At 45.2% G+C, this 21,790-nt stretch overlaps 1 long non-coding RNA gene across 2 annotated transcripts; it reads right to left on the reverse strand.

The window, feature by feature from the left end:
- Positions 1-13,568: 13,568 nt before the first annotated feature.
- LOC149855446 (uncharacterized) lies at positions 13,569-16,780 on the reverse strand. Of its 2 annotated transcripts, none has more exons than XR_016438500.1 (3): positions 16,512-16,721; positions 16,181-16,339; positions 13,569-14,250 (listed from the first exon to the last, which is right to left on the reverse strand). It is a non-coding gene; the product is annotated as an uncharacterized LOC149855446 (long non-coding RNA). The 2 variants fall into 2 exon arrangements; XR_016438501.1 differs by lacking the exon at positions 13,569-14,250 and adding an exon at positions 16,759-16,780 and having other exon boundaries at positions 15,229-16,339; positions 16,512-16,667.
- Positions 16,781-21,790: the final 5,010 nt, after the last annotated feature.

Here is a 21,790-nt window from a genome sequence, read left to right on the forward strand (position 1 = left end):
ACCCACCCCAAAACCATTGCAAGATCTTGACCCAGGTGAGATGCTAGGACCTGATCCAATGCCCATTGAAATAGAGCTGGGAGAAAATTTTCATTAAAATAGATTGTTAACCAAAGAAACACAGTTTCAGGTTCACCAAAACAATCTGCAAAAATGGTTAGGTTTTTTTTTTCCTGCAAAAAACAAAAAAAATCATGAAATAGTTTTGACCAAAAAAAGAAGGGAATTTTGAGAAAATCCAAATGACATCCGGATGAAAAGTTAATTGCAGTCAGTTGACTTGAAACATAAGGTATCCATTTGGCTTCTTAATTGCAATGTTTTCTGTCATGAAGCAGTGAGATCCAATAGACAGGGCGGTAGCTGGAGAGTCAGAAGGCATGGAGACTGTTCCTAGTTGTGACACTAATCTGCTGCATGGGCATGAAGACCTAACATCAACACCTTTGTGCTCCATCTTCCCTATCTATAAAATGAAAATGATGATAGTGATTATCCTTTGGGTAAACACCTTCACCATTTACACATAAAAAGCACTGTACCTGAGCTAAATGTTAGCGTTAGTAGCAATACTTCTGATCTTCAGGATGAGGTTCGAACTTATTTCCCAGCCAGCCCTTATATCCTCCATGGACTTTCAGCACAAAGATGTGTAGTTCATTTAGGATCTGTTACTTTACAGCCGGCTGCAAAATTGCGTGCTAAGACATTTGATATTAACCACCAAGTTCAGCCATATTTTCTGGCATCCAGTAGGCAGTTACACTGCTGTATAATGCATTGGATTGGCTTGATCTGAATCACTTTAAGCAAAACGGTGCTAGATTTTCATTCTTTGTCTTGCATTGTTGCATTATCCATGTATGAAAAGGAAGCATGGCTCATTTTACAGTGAGATCCTGTGCCAGAATGCCCTCTGTGTTAAGTGAGAATTTACACATCTTCATCAAAACTAATAGGCCTTTCTCCTTACAGCAAATAAACCTCTTCACTTCTGCGTGCTCCCTCTCCTGCCACTTCCCCAGCAATAGCATTTGGTAAAGTTCTTCAAACTGGGGCCATTACAGAAAGGGAGTATTTACTGATGTTTGGATAAGGACTAATAAGAGACCTGGTTGTGTGTCTATTCCTCCAATTCCAAAAAATCAAGTCAATATTTATATACCCAACAGTGAAATAAATCCCTTCTCCCGGGGGGAGTGTGAAATAAAATGAAGTGATTGAAACTGATTTTATGGAAGATTTTTAATTTTTTTTTTAATTTAAACCTAATTGTATAGCATGCTATTCATTAAGAAGTGATTTCACCGCAGGAGCTGCCAGCAGGGGACAAAAGCTCATTGGTCATTGTACTATGATAAAACAGATACTGTATTTGCTTGGATAGAATGGCTTGGTTATGAACAGTACTGATTACACACTACTGCAAATGAAGTCAGTTCAAGACACTCAGCATCTCTATGGTTTAGGCTGAACACTTCAGAAATAGAAATGGTTAACACTTTAGCAAGTCAGATAAAATATAAACTAATTTATCAGCACTGCTGTTGCTCTTCTGATGTAGATATCGCATCCAAAGGAAATTAGGGACTCAACAGAAAGACTCTCATTGACTTCAACAGGCTTTGGATCATGCCCTGACTTCAATAAGATTTTTACTAGCATAAACCCACTCCAACCTATACCCCTCCCAAGCCGGTTGTTCCATTAAAGGGAAGCTCTTTCGGTGCAGGATTTGTTCTTTGCCCCCCAATGTCAAGTCTCCAGGGCATGTCTATCTGTTCTGTATGAATTATAAACTCTTTCATTTAAGCAATAATCAGAGCATTAGGTTCCCTGATCCCATCTCCTATGTCCGAGAAGGTAGTTTCTCAGCCAAAAGCAAATCCTACTCAGTTATACACCTGGATCAGATCCCATGTGGCTCAGTAATTCTTGGAAGCAGCTTAGGCTGAAAAGTCATGGCAGCCAACGGGAGTAATTTGATGTCTGCTGCATGATTAGGATCTCTCCAATGTGATTAAGGATGGAACAAGAAACCATTTTTTCAGTTATGATTTTCCAGTCAAAAATATCTTGCTGTTTAATCCTAGATAATAGGGTCACTATTACTATAATGTCAAATCAGTTTTTAAAAGGGACTTTCTGAATTCTCCTGCTTCGAGGTATCTACATTCTTACTTGAAGGAGTTAGTAGAGGGAGATTTTTTTTCTTTTACCAAAGGTTGTTGGGAGACTCCTAAACCAGCTACTAGGTTTAGGTTATATTGTCTGTTAACATGTGTTCAGGGGGCTTCAACAAATGCCAGATCTACTTTCTTCCGGAAACGGAGCGCTCCTCTGGTTCCAGTAGAGCTGCAAATGCTGATCCCAGCCAAAAATTTGGTTCAGAGTTTTCAGAGATGCCTAGTCTTGCATATTGGTAAATAGAAATAAGTAACTAGATGCACTGATCATCTCATAATGCCTTTTTTTTAACAAGCGGTGCTTTGGCTTACATTACCAAACTAAAACATTAGAAAAAAACCAAACATGTGCAACATCCCTATTATGTGTTAACCCCAGCCAAAAAATGTTCCCAGTCTCACTGTGATCATTTTCTTACAGTTCCTTATGGGCTGCGAGCAGGACTTCTCACGCGAGTTTCATTACAGGGTGAGGAAATTATAACTCTCCATGTGGAGAATCCGGCTTACCATTACCGCTCATATAAATGCAGTTGATTTCTGCAGAGTTGCTTCAGATTTAGCAAGGGAGGAACTGAGTGAAGGATTTGGCCCCTGTGCATTATGATCTTTTTAGCTGTGGAGTGTGCTACTCATTTGCAAGTCCCAGTGGCAACAGTTAAAGATCCAGTTATCAATTTGTAGGTTTGATCGCTCCCTCCTTCAGCCTTGAAAAGCCTCTGGGAGTCAACGAGGGTCTTGTAACTGCCTGAACAGCTTTATATCAGGGCCAAGTTTTATACCCCAAAACAACAAGAACAACGACACTAATCATTCTTCCAGTATTTCAGTGAATAGCTAGTGATTTAACGCCAAGACAAGCTCTCATAATACAGAACGTCTCACTCGCGCATCATCAAACTTTTCCACTGGCAAACTGACCTCACCAGCCTTAAGATTTTCTTTGTAAATAAGCTAAATTTATCTTTTGTCAACTTCGGCTGAAGTTTTCTGTCCAGTCTGCTTTTCTCCTCCTATATTGTTCCCCCTGGAGTTCCTTTGATCTGTCATGTTAACTCCTTTTAAGCAGTTTTTAAATTGAAGAACTAGTTCCTTTTGTCTCTTCCTGTTTCTCATTGTTTCATTATAATTACCTTGCTCTGAATGGTTTAAATAGTGTTTTGTTAATTAGCAAGTAGACCAGATGTGCATTCATCATAACAAGTATTGAATTAATTTAATCAAGTGGAGGGGAGTAGGAGTACGTCATACTTTACTTCTTCAAAACCTGATAATAATACTGAAAATATTAATATTTTCTTAATATTCATACCAGTCAATATGTCATATGCATGAGGAGATATAAAGCATCTTCCCTGTTATGCTATGCACTAGCTGATATAGTGCACCCCATAGCCATGCCATGTCAAGTGGCAGACTTGGGCAAAACACGGCCCATGGGCCAGATGCTGCCCACCAGGCTATTCTATCTGGCCTGCGGGGCCCTTAAAAAATTTAGAAAATTAATATTTATCTGCCCCTGGCTGCCTGTCATGCGGCACTCGATGGCTTGCCAAAACTCAGTAAGCAGCTCTCTGCCCGAAATAATTGCCCGCCCCTGCGCTAACTCATTCTCAGTTTTTAAATGGTGCAGGTAACACAGGACTCAGTCCTCTCACCCCCCACCCCAAAACCCCTGACCTGTCACCCCTAACCACATGATGATCAGACGGTTATAACACTCAACATTTTTAACACACCATTCCTCATAGATTTCATAGATTTCATAGACATTAGGGCTGGAAGGGACCTCAGGAGATCATCGAGTCCAGCCCCCTGCCCAAAGGGCAGGAAGTCAGCTGGGGTCACAGGATCCCAGCAAGATAAGCATCCAATTTGCTCTTGAAGGTGTTCAATGTAGGTGCTTGAACCACCTCCGCTGGCAGACTGTTCCAGACCTTGGGGGCTCGGACAGTAAAGAAATTCTTCCTTATGTCCAGCCTGGATCTAGAGGCATTTTGTAATTATGAGTATGATCCTTAATTCAATACTCTTGTGAGTTAGGTAAGTCATTTGCCCCTCCATGTTATAGATGCATGTACTGAAAGCCCCGAGTTAAGTGGTCGGATTTCCAAAAGGCATTGAGCACTCACAGCTCCAATGGAAATCCATGGGAACCAGGCATGCCCAGCACACCTCTGAAAACCAGGCCGTGAATGACTTGTCCTAGGTCACGGAGAACATGAGTGGCAGAGCAGGGGAAAGAATCCAAGAACAAGGCTTCCAGGTCCCCAAGCCCAACGATTTTCCTTAAATGCCCAGGTCATTCTGTAAATTTCCAAGAGTTTGCATTTCTAATGATGGGAGGTAGAAAAACTGCGCCTGTCCAGATACTGTGTCACTGTTGAGAGTTTGTGGAGAAAGTAAACAGCTTGTCTGTGCTTCCCCACTCCACCTCCTCCGTCCTGAATTGTCTCATAATGGAAGGCCAAAAAACCCCCCACGGGAAACAAACTAGTTTCTATGCAGAACGTTCCCCCGGTGCTACTTGGAAGACAGAAAGAAGCACAAGCTTTTTCAAAGAAAGAAAATAACACGGAGTTAAACCATCTGTAAGTGTCAATAATCAGCATTTTACTTGATGGTTTGATCCTTTTTTTTTTTTTTTTGCAAACTGACAAAGACCACCCTCTCACTTGAGGAATATTAGGATGAGAGCTTGCTGAAAATGATAGCTTCCAGAGTTTGCAAGAGAACCACAAAATCTTAATTATAGCTATTGACACACCAAGCACCCACTGAAGACTTAATCTTCCCTTCGCCATAAATAACCAAGCAAAGTAAAGGTAGCAAACCAACATCAAACAACCACAACTAGGAGGTGCTTATTACAGCAATGGAGCATGAAAACACGCCTTGCCTGCCTGCACAGAACAGGGCATAAGGGAGGCAGAGCTGGAAAGAGAGGAGGCTGCCTCCTTGTGTAAAGTTGGGAGGGGGGTGGTTTCCCTTGGGTGGGTTTGCACACACATGCCTAGCACGGGTGATGCTGGCTATAATGATCTGTATGGCAAAAACCACCACTGTGCAATGCAGTGGTTTAGATCTGTTCATTTCCATACGTCACATTTTCCCATTCCCGGGTTGTGCTCCCCTCCCCAGTGTGTCAATGGCAACAGGAGCTTTCAGCTGCAGTTGGAGGTTTACAAGTAGTGGGGGTAAACCCAGGGAGAGCCTGAACCAGTCCATCCCCTGTCTGCTCTGCCGTGCTCCTTTCAGGCCAGCGCTGTTTGTTCTTAGGCTGTCTTGGCTGGCTCTTAAGGAGCGGGGCTTGTGGGAACCCTGCAGCGCCCCTCTGGGCAGACTTGATGCCGCCAGCAGCTTCACATCCTGTGGTCAAATTAAAGCCCCCTCCCTCCTTATCCCCAATCCAGTGTCCCTGCCACAAATCTATACTGCCCCTCGTCTCATACTTCTGTGTGCCATCATCATCTTAATGGGTCAGGTATCCAGGCTGTAGCCATATTGGTCTAGTGCAGGGGCGGGCAAAATGCAGCCCACAGGCCGGATGCAGCCCACCAGGCCATTCTATCTGGCCCATGAGGCCCCTAAAAAATTTAGAAAATTAATATACATCTGCCCCTGGCTGCCTGTCATGAGGCCCTCAATGGCTTGCCAAAACTCAGTAAGTGGCCCTCCACCCAAAATAATTGCCTGTCCCTGGTCAAGTGGCAAGAGGAATCAGAACTTGTTGTAGAGGTGATACCTTCTATCAAAACAACTAGATTTTTGCAAAATAAATAAAAACCTTTATTTGCTGGCTTTTGGGCACACGCATCGTTCTTCAGGCACAGGAGAAAAGATTGTAATGTTCTCCTAGGTAAAAATGAACTTTTACGTCTACCTAGGAGAACTTTTGCAATCTTTTCTCCTGTGCCTGAAGAAGGGTGCTTGTGCCTGAAAGCCTGCAAATAAAGAATTTTTTTTTGCAAAAATCTAGTTGGTCTCATAAAAAGTAGCACCTGTACCAGGAATTCTGACTCATCTTAATACACATTTTGTAAATGAACATGCCATCCAAATAAACAGACATTTTCATTCAACATGGACAGAGTGGAAATGAGGCTGGAAATAATGCCTTGAACCATGCATTCATGGCAAAGCTAATATATCCATATTAGCCTAATTATAATTAGAATCCTTGATAGCTTTATGCATGTGTCACTTTATACAGCTAAAGGCAGCACATATTTAATAAGATTTGACCAGGCTTCTGAAAGCTCTGTACAAATAATTAAGGGCCTGATTGTCAAGTCCTTGCTTATGGTGGCTAGAAATCATTCATGCAAGAAACCACACTGTAGTCACCAGGACCTGCAGGAGTAAACAGTCATCAGTGGGAATGTGTATCCCAAGCTCAGGCCTGACAACTCACAAAGGCTCCCTTCTGTAGGTGTCAGAGCCCATACAGGGGAGGCATCTGAGGTACATGGAGGTTAAGGGCCAGATTTTGTCCCCTTGTCCAGATTGTAGTTGGGAGGCATGGCTGCAACATGGGCTGGCATTTACCTGAGCACCTTTAATCTAACAAGCTCTGCAGAGTAAAGCCACAGTGAAAGGGGTTTATTGCAGCTGTGCAACGCCCCCAGACTCCAGGGTACTCACTGAAGTAGTAACCCCACATCATGCCACTATATTCACAGCTGCTGGTTACCTAGCTAGCTGGATGAAAGCCAGTTCAGCATTGTCTACACATATACTGCAATCATACCTCTAATTGTGACATGGACACAGTGTGACCCTTGGTCCTTACTGCTCAGGTAGTTCCACTGATTCCCCTGAAAGTACTCACAATGCGCTGCTACTCTTAATGAGTTACAGTGTCAGAACCTGGCTCAAGCAACTCCGCTGAGCTCCCACGGCAAATCAGCGACACGGAACGGAACTGAACTAGGAATTTCAACTCCCCGGCTGGGTACAGATGGTCAAAAGAGCTCGAAGCTGAATCAATTCAATCTTCACAGATTAGTCTAAACAGTGCAGATTGAACCGATAAGCAAGCGAACAGACGTTCACTTTTGATTCTGGAAATGCAGACACATGCCTGCAGTGGCCCAGGCCAGAAGTCAGGGGGGCCAGGGGGTGGGGGCGCTAGAGCATGCCTCTGTGCTTGGCTGGAGCAGACAGCTTGGGAATTGGGAGAAAGCTAGTCCACACACACTTGGGAGGCATAGGGTGCAAAGCAACCTGGGATACTGGGGGACTGTGAGTTAACTTGAATCTGGAGGGGAACTGGCCCAGAAGTTTAATAAACTGATTAACCTATATCAGTTAAGTCTGATACTCCATCCATCCAGGTTTATTTTAAACCAGTTTTTGCCATTTTGAAAGCAAAATGTGCACTGAATTTCAGTGTTATGGATTTGCACCAATTTCTGATCACTTATACTGGTTTATGTGTTATTTCTGTCCCTATATCCTACTGAGACCCATAGCCTGTATTGACAGTTACTATTTTACATAAGTATCTAGACTGGGGATTACAGGAACACCACTGAATTTATTACAACAGCCCCAGATCCTCTATGCTTTGCTCCTCCCGTTATTCTGACATAGTACACATGATTGGGAGTGGACTATATGTGACGAAGTCCCTACCTGTTCATTTTTAGTTGAACAAAAATATTTCCCCTTGCCTCGTGGGCCATTAGTAGAGCACTCTACTGGTGGCGTTGTGTAGCAAAGCATCTCTTCATCACAGGAGTTCATCCTCTTCAGCAGCGTGATCTCATTAGGTGAGTGCCTCTGTATTCCTCCCAGGTCCCTGTGGATTTTGACACCATATCTGTTTTGTGCAAATGTGGTCACATGACACGCTTTGATCTGAGCTGTTCCCCAGCCAGCACACTGGATGGACAAAAGGCTTTTGTAAGGAGGTAACAGACTGGATTAACCCTTTTCACATTGAACTTTATGGCAGGTACCCCCAGGAAATATGTCACTTAACAGCACAGCCCAGTGCTTGTGGTATAACTTAGGCTGATGCTCCATCCTCTTGAAAGAAATCCATCTGCAGGGAAAACTGCCATCTAAGAGATGCCCAGATCTCAGCAGCAGTGAAAGTTGTGAGGAAGTGAAAGCACAGGTGCAGCAGAGCTGTGATCTATCCAAAAGGGTGCTACACATAGAAACACTGCACACCTGACTGCAACAAAGCATTTATACGCAGGATTTCTTTAGCTGACTGAAGAAACGCAGTGAAATATCCTTAGCATGGAACAGGGAAATAAAATCTCAGTCCTAATGTGGCAGGCGATAGCAAAGAGCACACACTGGTCTGTTTCTTACCCTGCTTACATCAGTTTTACTCCACTGTACCACCAGAATTATTTCTGATTTTACAGTGGTGTAGGGAAAATGGTGTAAGCCTCACACCTCCGATACTTTGTTTAGTTATTGCTTGTTGAGCTAAACAAAGCGGCTCTGCAGACCCTAACTGACACAGAACATATACAAAGATTTTACTCAGCAGATCTGTTTAAAAATGGGCTACAACATTGGCACACGGCCTCTTAGGCAACAACCATTTGCATCCAATTTGTTATCATCTCCATCTCCCCACAATAGGAACTCAGGCTACTTCTGTTTTTGTTGCTACAGAATAAGCAGCTTTGCTAACCCTCTCCATAAAAGCAGGAAATAAAGTGCTCTATAGGCAAATTCCCTGGTCGTAAAAAGAACAAAGCCAGGAACAGATTAATCTCTGGATGCTATTTCTAGTGCAGAAGTCAAAGCAGAGAAGCTGCACCTTTGTTATTAAAACAGTGACATTCTCCCCTAAGAAACCAAGACGCCTTTTGTTTTTCAAGGGAATGACGTATTAAGTGGTCGGGTAAGTTAGGCTGTCTTGAAATGAGCATGGCTCACAAAGTAGCAGGGCATGCATTGATTTGGTGTTCAGTGGTTGTACAAAATAGAGGTCGAGCATTTTGCATTGATACTATGTTGTGCAAGGGTCAAATTTCTACCTCTAGCATATGGAGGTAAAGCTCCCATTGGAGTCTTTGCTTTTTTTCACCAAAGCTGGGTTAAGCCAGGGGATAGCTGCTAAAGTACATTGGAACAAGAAGAAGTCATTCATGTCTCCAAATAGTGGAAGGTAAGGGCTACATTGATCTGTGTGGAACTGGAGAGAGATGCACAGGTCATGGGCAGGGAAGAGCCTGGAGGAAGCACCGAGAGGTTCGACGGTATGCACATGGTTTGGATGCTGGCTGTAGCTGAAGCACATCTGTAAGCAGTTCTCTTAGTAAAGAGCCAATTTCATTTTATAAGCAGAGAGTCATTTCGTGCCATTACTCAGAATGCGATGCATTGCAGAGAAAGGCTGCCAGCCATTTAAATTGCCCTATTTACAGTTGTGCTGTTAGCGCAGTGCTGCTCAACTTTTGGGCCTTGTGGAGCTAGTCCACAGTTAGATTTGGCGTATGTGGTTTGGTTCACAGATGTAATCCAGCATGGTGGCTCAACCGCTTGACACCATGTTCATCCTGATCTCACGCAGTGGATCCAGGCGCTTGCCCTGGCCTTAGGGGAGGGAAAACCAGGTGACCACCCGGTGCCCCACACTTTAGGGGGCCCAAATTTTTGTGGGGGGTGAAGTTTTAGCAAGGAAGTGGCTCTATTTGCTTTTTAACACTCAACTATTTATCTAATTCCCCCAAAGAATATTTAAAAGATCCATTATACAACTGTGGCGGGTTAATATTTGCCTGCGTACATACCTCTAAGGGGCCCCAAATGACTCTCTTGTCCAGGGCCCCAACAACCCTAAGACCACCACTGCTGCAGGCTGGATCCACCTGTGTGCCAACCTGCCCCTGCACACCTAATCCAGCCACTCATTAGTTTGACTCCGTGTGCCAGCCTCACTGAGCACTGGCAAATAGCATGCAGGACCATGTTGTCTGACCTATGGGACTATTCACAGGTCTGAAATTTGGCAGCAGGGGAACTGCCACTGCTCCCCCACTCTGAAATTTTCAGACCCATGGGCCAGATGGCATGGCCTCGCACACTGGAGGGGTAGACCTCTGTATGAGAGTAACAATTAGGTTGATTCCAACTGATGTGTGGGGCCAGGAACTGAAAACCAGTAAAGGAAACGCCCAGTGCAAAGGATGTGAAATAATCTAGGATGCTCCAGTGAGTATCGGACATGACTAATTTTATTTACAGATTCTGCAGATGCTAATCACAAGCCACAAGCCTTTGATACATCCTACTGGTGGGAACGGTCAAGCCCCAAACAGGCATTAGAAAGAGCAAATGAAATTGTAGGTACTATTACTCTTCAAAACAGCTGGAGCTCCAGCGTGGTGCCTCAGAAGTAGTCCTGCAAGGACACTGATACAAAGCCAGCAGCTCATAGTGCATTTTATTCAAACCAGGGCTTGTAGTAGTTGCAGGATACCCGATAAGGAGAAAACAGCTCTGCCAACTCCCATGAATCTGGAGCCTCGGGAATCCTGTGATTGTGAGAGTCTTTACTGCTTTTAGAAGAAAATGGTACACTTCCAGCAGCTGTACTTGCAAAGAACAGCTTGAAAATCCAACTTGTAAGGACTTAAAAGCTAAAAGGAAAATAAAAACATCCAGGATTTATTTACTTTTTAAATCTTAATATTTCTGGGCACTCACTCACTGGGATCTGTGTCGGGATTGGTATTACTGAGCATGCAAGCTACAGGAAACCAGTATGAGGCTTCCTGCCTCTTAGGCAGGGGCAACGAACAGAAGAGCCAGGAGAGCCCTAATGGTGGGCTATCCGTAATAGCCAGGAAAGGTAGTAGAAGCGGGGAGCATCTCCTGTGCTTTCCTGTCCTGATCCCTCTCCTCCGTGCTGGTGGAAGCTGGGAAAGCCACAGATGATTCATTCCCTGGATTTTGGGTTTATTTGTTCCTGTTTTGGAACTCTTGTTTGCTAATCCAGCCAGCCCTGAGGAAAGCGTCTCACATTCACAGTGTGTTCACAATTTTTATTCTGCCTTCCTGACTGGTGAATTCACCCACTGGTTTATACGTACACCTTCTTAAAGCATGCAAAAGTGTTACGTAGAAATCATTCAATAGAACCAACTCTCAGGGTTTAATCACGAGTCTTGAGATCTTTGGCACTTTTCATCACGCTTCAGCTTCAGAAACCAAACGAATGAAAACTGAGATCTTCTAGTAATACTAAAAATCATGATAAGATGTTTCTATCAATTGTGGATAAAAACTTGAAGGGAGACCTTACCCCCACAAATATTCTGGCCCCAGAAGACAAATCAAAGGACCAATGTTTTTATTTTCTTTTTAAGCAAAATTGGGATGTTTAAAATGAATCTCATCAGTGTGGGGTTCTAATTCATCTCTTGTATGTTCGTGATCTCTCATGTTGGTGGTCCAGTACACTGGATTTTCAGCTGAGGTGGTGATTAGTGAGGAATCCTGGAAAATTGCAAAGTTCCTCAAAACACCTTGCTCATTGCAATGCAAATCAGCGCAGGCTAATTAATTTTGTTCCTATTACACCTGCCATACTGACATATGTCAAACGGCTAATTTAAGCCGTCATTTATGGCACTGCAGAGTTTAGACCAGTGACTTCTATGGGAGATGCACCTCAGATTCAAGCCGCACTTGGCACCATTTGCTGGTATCCTGGCACCTGCATTTGGCTATTTCATTAGCAGCACACTGACTTTTTCCATATGGGTGCCTTATATTTATAAATCTTTCATATTTATAAATCTTTCTTAAGTTGTTCTCAGACAAGGACAAATTGGGTGCAAGGTTAAAGGCCTGCTTTCTATTTCTCTGAAATTGTGCTTGCCATCAAGACTGAGCATTTGATTCCTAATCCATTGCTTCATATTCTAAAATATCAATTGTCAGTTACTCCCACCTTGGTCCAGGACTTATTCCCTGCATACGGCTTGATTAGGGATTGTCGTAGATAGAAAGGCACTTGCAATTGAACCCTAGAGCAGGGTGTAATTTGGAGGATTTAAAAATCACCAGCTCAGTTTTCATCAGGCAATGCAGAAAGAGGCTGCTGATGGTATGAAATGTAACTTTACTGGCAGTAAATGTGTAACCCTCACACTGTGGGTGTGAGGATTAGCACTGCTGGTGTTTACCTTTGCAGGAAAATCTTCTCACAATCATTGGCCCTCTGCAGGGCAGAGAAAAATCCAAGTTAATGAAGTCACCCCCCCAATAAACAGTGATTTATGGGAGTAAAGTGGGCTGCGAAACACCCACTCGCACTGTTGCATATGCATGGACAGGTACCGGGATGACAACCCTTTATATATCACTGATCAATTTGGTTATAAAGTGCAAATCTACCCTGCTTCAACCTTTTGTGGGCGAAAGACAGGAAAGAAATGCATGCTTAGTGTGCTACAGCTCCTCGGGAGATATTCAGAACAATGGCTCGTGGATCAGACAGCACAGCTGTTGCAGTGTCCACACTGGGAAATGTTACCACAAAATACAATTTTGCTGTAGTAGTAAGGAGGGGCAGTTTTGCTTTATTCATTCCCAGGTTAGAATCACACCAAGAAAAAGTGCTGGGAGGCTCAGGGAAGTGATTTTGGTCTCTTGGGAAACAGGCCACTGTGTACAGGAGATGGGGCAGGTTTCAAACTTTTGAGTTAGAATATCCATTCTGCCCATCTTTTTTATGGTACGCAGGTCTGAGACACCAGAAAAAAAGTTTGTGTGCAGGTATCGGGTCGCCGAATCCGAGGGAACTTCAAACAAACAATTCAATGGAAACCCATGCGGTTGGCGTGTCACGGTCCTATTCCAAATGTGAGAGATTCATAGATTCATAGATTCATAGATTCATAGATGCTAGGGTCGGAAGGGACCTCAATAGATCATCGAGTCCGACCCCCTGCATAAGCAGGAAAGAGTGCTGGGCCTACATTACCCCAGCTAGATACACATCCAACCTTCTCTTGAATACCCCCAGGGTAGGGGAGAGCACCACCTCCCTTGGGAGCCTGTTCCAGACCTTGGCCACTCGAACTGTGAAGAAGTTCCTCCTAATATCCAATCTAAATCTGCTCTCCTCTAGCTTGTGGCCATTATTTCTTGTAACCCCCGGGGGCGCCTTGGTGAATAAATACTCACCAATTCCCTTCTGTGCCCCCCTGACGAACTTATAGGCAGCCACCAGGTCGCCTCTCAACCTTCTCTTGCGGAGGCTGAAAAGGTCCAGTTTCTCTAATCTCTCCTCGTAGGGCTTGGCCTGCAGGCCCTTAACCATACGAGTGGCCCTTCTCTGGACCCTCTCCAGGTTATCCGCATCCTTCTTGAAGTGCGGCGCCCAGAATTGCACGCAGTACTCCAGCTGCGGTCTGACCAGCGCCCGATAGAGGGGAAGTATCACCTCCTTGGACCTATTTGTCATGCATCTGCTGATGCACGATAAAGTGCCATTGGCTTTTCTGATGGTTTCGTCACACTGCCGACTCATGTTCATCTTGGAGTCCACTAGGACTCCAAGATCCCTTTCCACTTCCGTGCCACCCAGCAGGTCATTTCCTAGGCTGTAGGTGTGCTGGACATTTTTCCTCCCTAGATGCAGCACTTTGCATTTCTCCTTGTTGAACTGCATTCTGTTGTTTTCTGCCCACTTGTCTAACCTGTCCAGGTCTGCTTGCAGCTGTTCCCTGCCCTCCGGCGTGTCCACTTCGCCCCATAGCTTAGTGTCATCTGCAAACTTGGACAGAGTACATTTCACCCCCTCGTCCAAGTCGCTGATGAAGACATTAAAGAGTATCGGACCAAGCACCGAGCCCTGCGGGACCCCACTGCCCACACTCTTCCAGGTTGAAACCGACCCATCCACCACAACTCTCTGGGTTCGACCCTCCAGCCAATTCTCCACCCACCGGACTGTGCAGTAATCCAAGTCACAGCCCCTTAACTTGTTCACCAGTATGGGGTGGGATACCGTATCAAAGGCCTTCCTGAAGTCCAAGTATACGACATCCACCCCTCCTCCTGCGTCGAGGCGTTTTGTGACCTGGTCATAAAAAGAGACTAGATTGGTCAGGCACGATCTACCTGCCACGAACCCGTGCTGGTTTCCCCTCAGCATAATTTGTCCTGCCGGGCTCTCACAAATGTGAGCCTTGATGATTTTCTCAAAGATTTTGCCAAGGATGGAGGTGAGACTGACTGGCCTATAGTTACCCGGGTCCTCCTTCCTCCCCTTCTTGAAAATGGGAACCACATTGGCCCTTTTCCAGTCCTCCGGGACTTGACCCGTGCGCCACGAGCATTCAAATATTCCCGCCAGTGGCTCTGCAATGATGTCGGCCAGTGCCTTCAGTACCCTCGGATGGAGCTCATCCGGGCCTGCCGACTTAAAGGCATCCAGTTCCTCCAAGTGACCCTGCACCACCTCAGGGTCCACGCATGGAAGTCTGGTGCCTTGCTGCTGCCTCCCTACACTCCCAGTGAGAGACTTGTCATGCCTCTCACTTAGGAACACTGAGGCGAAGAACTCGTTGAGGAGTTCAGCCTTGTCCCCTCTGTCCGTCACCAATTGTTTCTGCCCATTTAGCAGGGGTCCTATTCCTCCCTGTGCCTTCCTTTTACTCCCTATATATCTAAAAAACAATTTCTTATTGTCTTTTACTTGGGTTGCCATCCTCAGCTCCATGGTAGCTTTGGCCTGTCTAACTGCCTCCCTACAAGCACGAGCAGAAGAGGTATATTCCTCTTTGGTGATCTCTCCCTGTTTCCACTTTTTATGTGCTCCCCTTTTGGCCCTTAGTCTGCCCTGGATTTCTCTGGTCAGCCAGGGAAGCCTCCTGGCCCCTTTCCCTCTTTTACCTCGCACGGGGATCGTCTCGCTTTGTGCGAGAAGGATAGCTTCCTTAAGGCACAGCCACCCTTCTTGGGCTCCCATCATTTCAAAACTACTACTCTGCAGTGCATCCTTCACTAATCGCCTGAGTTCGCTGAAATCAGCTTTCCTAAAGTCCAGCACGTTCACCCTACTGGTTACCTTACCCACTCGACGCCTTATGTTGAATTGTACTTTTAGGTGATCACTGTCCCCCAGATGGCTACCGATCTGTAGGTCCCCTACTATGTCATCCCCCGTTGCCAATACCAGATCCAGTAAGGCATTCCCCCTAGTGGGACCATGTACCTCCTGCGTCAGGTGGAGGTCCTGTACACAGGTTAGAAACCTGCGTGAGCGGTGGGACTTTGCTGTCTGTGTCTCCCAGCAGATGTCCGGGTAGTTTAGGTCCCCCATGACCACCGCCTCTTTAGCTTTTATGGTCTCTGAGAGTTGCCTCAGGAGCCCCAAATCTATTTCTTCCCCTTGATGTGGGGGTCTGTAGCAGACCCCTACCACCAAATCCTTTTCTCCTTGCCCTCCATGTAGCCTAACCCACAGTCCTTCTACTTCCTCATCCTTTGATTCTGTCTTGATGAGGGTTGATGTATATTGCTCCTTAACATAGAGCGCAACCCCTCCCCCCCTTTTCCCCACTCTGTCCTTTCTGTACAATCTATAGCCCTCAATATGTACCGCCCAGTCGTGGGATGGATCCCACCAGGTTTCCGTCAGCCCCACTAAGTCGTAGTCATTTAGTGCAACCAGGAGCGCTAGTTCATCCTGCTTGTTCCCCATGCTCCTAGCATTAGTATATAGGCACTTGAGCCCTGTGACTGGTGCTTTTGCTACCCCCTCGCTCCAAGTCCTAAAGGGCTTTTTGTCTCTAACCTTCCCGTTCCTTACCTGTGCCGTATTGCTGTCCACCCCCTGTCTTTCACGTTCCCAAAGCTCTCTTTCTTCAGGCTGGGCTGTCCTTGTGGGTGCCACCTGGTTTGGTGGTCCACAGCCTCCCCCACCCTCATCTTCCCCTCCCCCCGACGAGCCTAGTTTAAAGCCCGCCGGAGGAGATCCGCCAACCTGGAAGAAAACACACGCTTACCTTTGGGGGACAGGTGAAGCCCATCCCAGCTGAGCATGTCCCTCGTTGTAATGTGTGGGTCATTGTCCAGGAAGCCGAAGCCTGCCTTGAGACACCAATTCCGAAGCCGCCAGTTGGTCTCTCGGATGCAGTTCTCATGCCGTCTTCCGCGTCCGTTCACTGGTAGGATGGAAGAGAATACCACCTGTGCACCAAATTCCCTCAGCACGCCGCCCAGAGCCTGGTAGTCCGCCATAAGGTGATCGGGGGTTCTCCTGGCCGCATCATTAGTACCCACATGGACAAGGACCATGGGGTAGTAATCGGTGGGCTTGATCCTGGCCTGGATTACCTCCGTCACATCCTGAATCTTAGCTCCAGGCAGGCAGTAGACCTCTCGTGCTGAAGGGTCCTGGCGACAAATGGGCCCTTCCGTACCTCTCAGGATGGAATCGCCTATGACGAGCACGCGTCTCCTCCTCTTCTGGGTCCTCTCGGATCTCTTGATCTGTTTGGAGTGTGAAGAATGTGGCATTTCCTCCTGCCCAAGGGTTTCCTCCTCCCTTTCCATCTCCTGCAGAGTCGCCAAGGCCTCGTACCTGTTCTCCAGTCGAACTGGAGAGCTTCTGCTATGCTTGATTTAAGCCAGAAGCAAGACCCGTTGACTCTTTTAGATAAACTTGAGGAGGAGAGCATGGTTTATGCCACACAACGGCACCTCTAAAGCAGCTGGGAAATGGAGCAAGAGAAAGAAAGTGGGATTTGATGTTCAAAATGTCATGTCACAGGGTGGTGAAAGAGCAGTCTTGCCCTCATTTGTTTGTTATAATCTGCAATTCTGGTTCCCCCCCATGAAATGTCCAGAAAGCCTTTGCATGGCCGGGTGATTTATCAGTCCATTATCTTACAGTTTTCCTTCCCCCCCAAATGAATAACATTTCTCATGATATAAAACACATCAGTTTCACGAGGTCCCTTTATGTGTTATTGTCTTGTATTCTGATGCACCAGTAATGTGAGGAGATCTAATCTGCCCCTGTAATTTTCCAGAAAGGAAGAAATGACAGGCTAAAGACTGCCATTTCAGCAGTCAAACCAAATGCTCCCCTGGCCATAATTTATTCATTCAAAGAAGATCCAGTTGCAGCAGCCGCTGGGTTGGCTAAGGCGGCACAAGGAGGACAGATGCCTTGTGTAAATGACTCCGACTGGATTAGAAGAATCCCGTTCTCATCTGGCTTCCCTCCTTGGGTTCGAACCACTAGACCACATGGGCGTTGGAATGAATGATACTTTCACGGAACAGAAAATCCAGCTCAGCCTCCCACATACTATGCCTCTGACTATGTTAACCAGTAGTATTACCACAGGACTTCACGTACTGTATTTAGTAGCCTTCCTATGCTGAGCCTGTTCATACCACTTACCAAGCAGAGCATGAAGGTAAAAGCTAACAACGCTGCGTTCTGTGTAATTCTGGCACTGCCCTAGACTCCTAGGGCATATTCTGAATTAGTTCCTGGTGGATGCATCTACACAAGACATTTACGGTGCAGTTGCCTAATTAGCTGCAAAGTAAATGTTGCGCATGTACACATGCGCCCTTGTTAGGCCGGAGTAAACAAATTTACTCCGCAGCAGAACAGTACTTGTAAAAACTCTGCAGCAGTGCATGTGTAGATGCTGCTCCAGCTGGCTGGGGCACAAAGGCGTGTCAGTGTGGGGGCTGCCTGCTGGCTAGGCCTCCACTGAAGCACCCTCATGCCCCAGCCAGACCCTCTGCAGGACATTCAGCCAGGGGAAGTAGCCCCAGGTTAGCAGGCTGACCCCCCCCGGGGTGCCCTGTCCCTGGGGCTGCTCTGACCCAGCTCAATGTGCATGAATAAACTCTGGTGCTTATTGCTCCAGAGTTTATTGCTCCTGGGCACATGTTCAAATGGTGCACCCGGGAGCAATAAACGCTGGAGTTTATTCAAGCGCATTAATTGCATGTGTAAACATGCCCTGTGGGAATCTAACATGATCTAGAATGCCGATGTCTAACTATGCTTGGGGCTTTGCCTCTGAGTGTCAGATGATCCATACTTTCTTCACGTTTTGCATTGAACTCTGACAGAATCCAGGTGTTTCTTCATGCTTGGCTATAAAGGGAGTGTGTATGGTTTCTTACTGATTTGCTCAGGTTAGATCCAAAAAAAATCCATCAGGGGGCTGTGGATTTTTTAGACTCCTTGTGTTAAATCCAGAGGTCATGTAAAGTGGTGAAGTCTGCACATCATGGGTATAAGGTTTCTGGGCAGGAGGGATTCCAAGCAGGTATAATTTACACCTGGCTTTTAAATAATGTGAGGGGTACTTGAAGTTATGCATCCTCTTTGATAGCTACACTCTCCCATTGATTGTTTTTTCCATCATGTTCTTTTCTGTCAACTCCCCCCTCAGTCCAGGAAGTTACTTGTGATTCTTTTACACCTAGGCTAGATACAGATCTTCATAAAGCTCAAGGAGGAATCGATATAAGTTATGTGGTTTTCTGTAAGCGGCGTAATTTAGATTAGTAGTGAACAAAAGACACATTCGCCCTCTCTGGGGAGGGGAGGGCAAATCTTAGACCAGGTTCTGCCATTTTTAAACCAGCCTGCGTGCGCTGAACTTCTGTTACGGGTATAGACTGGTTTCTGATCACTTATACTGGTAAAACTGTGGTCTCTGTACTTGGCCCTACCCCCCAGCACAAATTTTACACAGCTCTGCACATTTTCTTAACTACTGTTACTTCTTTACTTCTGTATGGATAATGTGAAGGTTTCCCCTCCTCTGTCCTAGGAAAGCTTACCAAAAGAAATTCAGTCAGAAATGTATTCTTTGTATTAGTCAAGATTGTTCCTGAATACATATGGCAGACAAAGCAGAAATGAGATTGGCCAAAGGTTACGCAGAATATCAGTGGCAGAACTGGGAATAAGTAAGAGCAAGACCAACTGTTTGCCTGTGCTGTAAAGGGCAGGAGCCCATGGACTAACACTGAAACAAAGCAGAGTTAGATCAAATACCAAGAAAATTTAGCAACAAACCATAGAACAGGCTGCTCAGGCATTTGTCTGAGAAGGTATAGAAATAGCGCATCCTGCAGTGGTGCAGGGCGTTGGACTAGATGACCCTTGAGGTCCCTTCCAGGCCTAGGAGTCTATTATTAGGATTCACATCCTCCAGGTCCCAGCCCAGTGTCCTACAGTAGATCAGGCTGCCAAAGGATGGAACTAACTGGAAACACAAAATAGAAGGAAAATCCTTCCCAGTAGTCTTTCTTTTTAGCAGGTTGAAACACCTGTAAACAAAATAATAATTTTTTTTAGGCCACTCAAGCTTCACCTGTATTTTATCTCTATTCTGTTTTAGCAAGTCTGAATTGCTGGTAAATCTCTCCAGTTCCGACAGGATTTTGAGTAGTCACTGCATTGAAATCCAAGTCAGCAATGAACTAGAAACCAGAGTGTGTTCATCCTACCATCACTGAATTAAAGCTAAGATAAGCAAGAACAAGGAAGAGACCCTCCTCAGTTACATGTTCCAGAGGATGCACTGACCCATGGATTTCCCATTATTTGTGTCCATACATAATACGACTGAAGCCACTTTAATGCTGAATCAAGTCCTTTTTATTCCAGATTTACTTTCTGTTGAGTTTCTCCCTCTTTTATACCCATGACACAACTTCTCCTCCATCCCTCTCACCAATAGCAAGAATTCATGCTTGCTCAGAAGGAATCTGACTGCCTTCTGTTCTGTCCCTAAAAAAACAACCCACAATCTCTGGTTTTCCTTTCATTGAGTTTTTCATGTGCCAGCCTGGAGTAATCATCGGCTAACAATACCACATGAAAACAAAAAGGTACTACTACGGATTTAGGGAAATCCCCAGGCTCTGTCTCTAAGAGCAAACAAATTTCTAATATAAAAACTGGATAGCAGGATAGAAATTCTTTCCAACATAATAGTTTCCCCAGATTGGTTTGCTTACCATTTTACCATATCTGGCAATTAGAAATCAGCAGAGGCAAGCAAATGAGCAGACATTACCTAGATTTTTATTCCAAGGGAAAAAGTGTTCTCTCTGCAAAGGGCCTGCCATTCAGAGACTCTCTTCCCTCACCCTTGCTCTGAAAGCCTCTGCTCGGTGACGTCCAGGGAATATTGCAAAGCCTATTTGTTTATCCAGGTTTTTCCTGAGGGGGCTGATTAAGTGAAGAGGGCTCTTGCCTTTCTTTGAGGTTGGGGGGAAGAGAGTTATTAGACTTGTGCACACTGTTTTTCAATGCGCTCAGGCTGCATGCACAGTGTTTTTACAGCAGTTATTGGATTGGTACAGATGCAGGGTATAATTGGGAACGACGTGCTGATGTAGCCTTGCTACTGACATTGTTCCATCCTTTTATTGGGAAGCAGCATTGTCCAGTGACTACAGGATGGGGACCAGAGTCTGAATTCCTGCATTTTCTATCAGCTTTCTGACTCATTTGGGTCTCAGAAGTCCAGCTCTTCAGAAGTCTCAAGCACCTCTACCTCCTGCTAAAGATGTAAGAGATGAAGGTGATCAGTGCTGCTCAAAGCTAAATCATTAATCCTACCCATTAGTAGAGTAAACAAAGAGATTAAGGCAATACTGATTTAATCCACAGGGCATAAGAGATTACCACTTTGCATTCTTAAGTGTTTATTTCACTGTCAAGCATCATAGGGTTCTCTACAATGCTGTATACACGCCTAAGAAAGTCTTAATGCAAAGTGAAGATATTTGCATGTAATGCCAACCACTATTCACTAAAAGACGTCATTCTTAGAACAGGAAGCCCACGCTATTCCTAGAGGGGAATGATTAAATAAACAACCTGCCTATATGGCTGGTAGGAACCGTCCCTTGGAAGAATTTGGGCCAAACAGAAAGTATCAAACCATCTTCTAGAAAGCAGGGGGATGTTAATTGTCCCAACATTTGTATTTCATTACTTCTGTGAGCTGTCAATCAAGCTCCATAGGAAGAAAAATAAACACTGAGATTTCTTACCCCTTCATTATTTCAATCGGAAATTAAATGCTTTCTACCTGCCAAGCTGTCATTTCAAACTTTTCTGCATTTCCCCTGCAGAAGATGACAGCATTGCTACCACCTAAAAAAGTGCGCACAGCTGAATTCCCTTCTCCAGTCTAGGGGGAAGGAATGATATCTTTTGTGTCCAGGGACATAAAAACAGTCAGGTCTGTGCAGATAATTAAAGGGGAGATTAGGTTTTAGCCCCAGTAGAACCTCTTCCCTTCTCACGGACCACTAGGGCTCCTTTTGTGAACAGGTGAGTAGCTAAACATACCTGTAGGATTCGAGGATGGCATAGCATAAGGAGAGCTTGGCTTATCTGACAAGGCAGCTCAGAGAGATATTTTTTATGCTAATACTTTGTAGTTAATGAGCGTGTCTACACATGCATTTATGTGGCTTAAATTTACCGCACAGTAAGTGGGAATAGGCCGGCATCTACATGTGCAGACATTAAAGTGCATTAACACTGTGTGTGGACTGATTTGGGACTAAAGTTAGTCCACACACAAACTGTTACTGTGCAGTAAGGCACCTAG

The sequence above is a fragment of the Crocodylus siamensis genome, chromosome 11, assembly GCF_052110815.1.
Source record: "Crocodylus siamensis isolate JL-2025a chromosome 11, ASM5211081v1, whole genome shotgun sequence".
Lineage (NCBI taxonomy): Eukaryota > Metazoa > Chordata > Crocodylia > Crocodylidae > Crocodylus > Crocodylus siamensis.